Source organism: Mastomys coucha, unplaced genomic scaffold (assembly GCF_008632895.1).
Source record: "Mastomys coucha isolate ucsf_1 unplaced genomic scaffold, UCSF_Mcou_1 pScaffold15, whole genome shotgun sequence".
Lineage (NCBI taxonomy): Eukaryota > Metazoa > Chordata > Mammalia > Rodentia > Muridae > Mastomys > Mastomys coucha.
The window spans coordinates 7,720,722-7,726,124 of NW_022196897.1; the positions used below are offsets into that span (position 1 = coordinate 7,720,722).

A 5,403-nucleotide genomic window follows, 5' to 3' on the forward strand; every position below is an offset into this window, starting at 1 on the left:
GAGAGAGAGAGAGAGCTGGTTGGGGTGGAATGCACCTTGCACCCATTTGCTTTGGTATGTGGCCTCAGAGAGGGGACATCCAAAGTTAAAGGCAGGAAGTCAGTAGGCCTAAAACCTGAATAACTGCTGGTGAGGCCACTATTGGTGGGAATGTAAAATAATCCAGCCACTATGGAAATCAGTATGCAAATTCCTCCAGAACTTTAAATTTGCACTAATGTCTTGAATATGTCCACAAAGGCTATCTTAGTATGGAGTTACCCACACACCCATGTTTATTTCACCACTCAGAATCAGTAAGAGTTGTTTTTATGGTTTGGTTTGGTTTGGTTTGGTTTTCTCAGATTTATAGACCGTTTGCAAAATCAAGAGCTGGTCAGCTCAGTTCCAAGTGCTACTTATTTGAGCTTAAACACAAGAGAGTGTATTAAGTAATTGTTCTCAGAGGAAACTCATTGGGAGCCAGGAACGTTGGCTACGGCAAGATAGGAAGCTTGAGAACTCAGGGAAGAATCTTCAGGAGGCTTCTGCAAGTGGGTTTCCTCTGTGAATTCAATAGAATCCTTCTTACATAAACACACACAGACATAGATACAAATACATAGGCACACACATACATACAGACACACACACATAGGCATAAACACATACATAAACACACATAGAGAGAGAGGGAGAGAGAGGGAGAGAGGGAGAGAGAGAGGGAGAGAGAGAGAGAGAGAGGGAGGGAGACAGAGGGATCAGACACATACACATAGACATAAACACATACATAAACACACACACATAGAGAGAGAGGGAGAGAGAGGGAGAGGGAGAGAGAGAGGGAGAGAGAGGGATCAGACACACACACATAGACATAAACACATACATACACACACACACACATAGAGAGAGAGGGAGAGAGGGGGGATCAGACACACACACACATAGACATAAACACATACATAAACACACACATAGAGAGAGAGAGGGAGAGAGGGAGGGAGAGAGGGAGAGAGCAAGAGAGGGAGAGGGGGGAGAGAGGGGGAGGGAGAGAGAGGGATCAGACACACGCACATAGACATAAACACATACATAAACACACACACACACACACACACAGAGGGAGGGAGAGAGAGGGAGAGAGAGGGATATCACCTCCTTGTACATGCTGTGTGTACTTTCTCAAAACTCTCTAACATTTCACCCAAATGACTCTTGATTGGAAAAATTTCCCCACCCTTTCCCATCCCTTTTCTTCCTCTCTTGACTTCTGGATAAAAGGCGAGAACAATGGACGTGACCATAAAGAAAAATTCCCATTAGGTTGTCTATATGCTACTTGTCTAGCAGTTAACCTGTTGGGAACATCTGTTGAAAAAAAAAACGACAAGAAGATCCGTTACAGCTTTTCCTTTTTGATGGCTTTTAAACGACCCCAAGAAAAGGCTTGCAGGGTCTTTCTAGCCCTAGGGTAGTTTCTCCTCTGCCTGCACTGCAAAGCATACAACCTTGTGCTGCATCACTGTTACACTGTATCTCTTTCTAATGTTGGTGGAGCAAAGAGAATGGGTTCTTTCCATTTTATGTCTTTGGTGTCTGATTCAGTGTTTACTGAGTCAGTTAAGTCAGTGAAGTAGTAAAAACAGTTGCTAGAAGTAGGGAAGCTTGTTTGTATTGTTGTCTTAAACACTTTATGAGGAGTTTGAGAGTCCATTTCAATATATACTATAAACCACTTCCTTACTGTTGCCTTAGCTCACCACCTCCTTACTGTTGAGCTTTATGTGACTGAGCAGCGACTGCTGTGTCAACTTTAGTGTCTCTTTGATGTGGCTGTAAGATTTTACACTTATTTTATGATTCACCATGTGGTTGCAGATATGTACTAGAGAGATTTAGTAGGAGAACTGAGCCAATGACTAATGAGAAACTTGATCATTCCAGGGTTAAAATATATTCTTTTTCTCCTGCAAACATGTTCTTTAAAATGAGTTAGTATTGAGTCTGAAAGAAGTGATGACATTTTCTGAATTTTAAAGTCAACCTTGTCCTTGAAGGGAAATCAAAGTTTGTAACACTTTAGGTTTTACAGCATTTTATTTGATACAAACGTCTTTCTTCGTTTGTCAAATGAATGCTAAACAAACAAACAAGCAACCATGATCTTTACAAGATGGCTTCAGTGTCAAGGGGAATATTTCTTTCCGATTTGCAAGTTAATGGCTGTGGTCTTGTCTTACCAATGATAAGGAAGCAGACCATACAAACGGTGAGTATCAATCTCGAAGGTTATCATTATTCTTTTCTTCCTTAAATAAAATTTGAGGGGAGCATTCTGACTAATGTTGTACACAAGAAATTTATACCAATACTTCCATTAGATGAGAACATGTCATAAAATATATGAATGTAATAAATTTGGCATACACAAAATGAAATGAAACTATGCTCAGGGCATTTAGAAAGTTTCTGTCTGTAAAATAAATGAACAGTGCCTCAAATTTAAATCCATTAAAAAAAGAAGCCCAGTTTTTCAAGATGGGCCTTAGTTCGCAGAATTCTCTTTGCATTGGTTTTTCATGCATCCATATTACAGCCATTTAAAATAGATAAGCTCATCAATGCAGCTCTCTTTTTTCCCTAGGTATCTCTCATAATTAGTAAATGTAATAGGTTTTTTAAATCAAGCTAAATATACCTATTAGGATATAAGTTCATTATAAGTGTTTACTCTATCTGTATTTGTAGAATGAAACACCACTCTCTTTCCTGTAATAAAATTCAATTTGTTGGACTTTCTAAGTATTATATTTATAGCTGGCTTCTCCATCTGGGAACTTCCTTCCTGCAAACTACATCCAGAGATGAACTCATGGAGGGCAGCTTGATCTTGTGAAAATCAACAGGAAAGAATGATGGATTTATTGAGTAGAATTTAATTTACTACATAAAAGATATTTTTTCTTTGTCATCATTCATTTGAAGCCCCATTTTCTCCGTCATTACATTTTGACCTCCTGTGTGAGATAAAATTGCTTTTGTTAGCACCTCATGTACAGCATAGGTTTATGTCTCACTAATCTTTTTTAAAAATCCACAGAAATGCATGTTAAGTAAACAAGCAATTAAACACTGCACCGACATCACCTTCCCACACTGGCAGGACCTTCTCTTCACAGCCAGTCTTCACCAAGGTGTTGTCTACACTTGTTATCTTTACTGCTTTGCCTCTAATTTTCTGTGAACTCAAAATTCTTCCAGTATTAAAAAAAAATACTTGACAGTCCCTGTGCTAGTGGACTTTGAGACAGAAGAAGTTTGTTTTGCTTTGTGGTGTGTGTGTGTGTGTGTGTGTGTGTGTGTGTGTATTTTTTTTTACTTGAAATTAAGCATGTCAGTGAACATCTGAAAATCCACTAGCATGTAACATTAATGTTTACTGAGCACTTAATGTGGTTCAGGCAATACCTCATGTAACCCTCTGACTTACCCAGGATAGCCATGCTCTGAGGTAGAGATTTTATCCTCTGGATCTCTGATGGGTGTGAAATCAGAACATTGTAGCTCTGGGATCCAATAAGATAGGTCTCTTAGAGCATCCCAATTTTGAGTAAGCAAAACAACCAAGGTTAGAATCCTTAAAAAACAGTCTCAATAGACTTTAAATTAAGAAGGTAAAGTTAAACACAATGGGAGGAGAAATGGGGGTGGGGCAGTCCAGAAATAAATTAGTATATAAAGTTCATGGGAAAGGACTGTGGCAGTAGCTCAGTTGGGAAAGTGTGTGTTGTCCAGTTATGAGGGCTTGAGTTCAATCCCCAGTACCCATAAAAAAAGCCAGGCCCTTATAATTCCTGGGATATGGAGGTAGAGAGAGATGGGTCTCATTGCTCATCCAATCTAGACTAACCAGGTGAACCCAGGTGCAGTGAGAGTATTTGTATCAAAAAAGCAAGATGGATATTTCCTGGGAAACAACACCCAAAGTTGACCTCTGGTCTTACACACACACACACACAAATGTACACTAGCATGTGCATGTGTATGAACGCACAAAAAGTAACTTCAATAAATATGTAAAGCTATGCTAGCAGACCTTGGTGATTTGGACTGTATAGTTAAACTTGAACTTAACCAATGGCTGGTGAGAGAATGAAGCATCGTTATGACAATCACATGCCACCAGGGCCATGACGAAAACTTGTCACAAAGTGCAGCTGATCTGGCTGAGAGGACCCAGAGCCTCATGGCAGCCATCACAGATGATTTTCTGCAGAGGCCCCTGGGTGTATGAAGTCCTTCAAACCATTTTCACACAAGTATCTTAATTTTGAATTATGTTTTAATGTCAAAGTCCTGTGATCAGACTTTCCTTTCTCTTTGCCTGTGTCCTCTTGGCGTCTATGGTCACATGCTTAGTTTGCACTCAGCAGGTGCAGAATAAATGTGGTAGGTCCTCAATAGAAAATGTTAACAAAGCAGTCAGAACAGGGGCTGTTAAAATAGACTTTCAACTCAGCATTGATGAGAAAAGGTTCTCCTTTGTTCTCCTTCTGAAAACATCTGACCATGGACCATAAGATAGCAGAGACATTCCCAGAAACTATTTGTTTATAAGCAAGTTTTATTCAGAGGAAATAGTTTATGATTTGAGGTTTCCACAAGTTTGCTTTTCCCATGATCAAATAATTATTATTTTGTTTCCTTTGTTACACATCACAAACTTGAAACTGTTTTAAAATTGCAGTCATTTTTAGTTCCTGATAAATCCTTTATCAGGAGAGAGGGAGGTGAGGGGGAGCTGAGTTGAAAGACATTATAATCAATCGGGTATGGGAAAATTTTATAGAGATAGGAAGCAAAGCAAAAAAAAAAAAAAATTCACCAAGTATGTTTAGTGAAACATAGGACAAATGGTAGGGGTTCTCTTTGTTTTAATGGACAATGTTTACAAGGTTTTTGTATAGCAATATTGATATTCATGCAGGTGAATAACTAAAAAAATAGCGTTGGATTCTATCCAGAAATATATGAGAGGCCACATGACTGCGAAAGCCAGCAAAAGGCAAAGTGAGAGGCAGGGGCATCCCAGGGGCATCCATTCAAGAAAATTATCATTCAGTTCTTTAAAAAATGTACACATAAATACAGAACAAGTATTTGTGCTTGATGAGTTAAATACAGAATCACCACTCCTGGATAAATCCTCAAGAATAACTCAAAATAGGTATCCACATGGGAATGTATCCACACACATTCCCAGCAGCAGAAGTAGTCACTATGACTAAAGGATAGAAACATCTAATTGTCCATCAGAGGATAAATAGAGAAAGAAATGTGATACAAGCAAATAGTAAAATAGGATTCACTTGTCAAGAGACAAGAGGTAATGATGCATACTGTATCCTGATGAACCTC

At 38.9% G+C, this 5,403-nt stretch overlaps 1 non-coding gene across 1 annotated transcript; it reads left to right on the top strand.

Moving 5' to 3' along the window:
* Nucleotides 1-1,276: 1,276 nt before the first annotated feature.
* LOC116092727 lies at nucleotides 1,277-1,355 on the top strand. The gene has a single exon (XR_004119448.1). It is a non-coding gene; the product is annotated as a small nucleolar RNA SNORA32 (small nucleolar RNA).
* The last annotated feature ends 4,048 nt before the right edge of the window (nucleotides 1,356-5,403 follow it).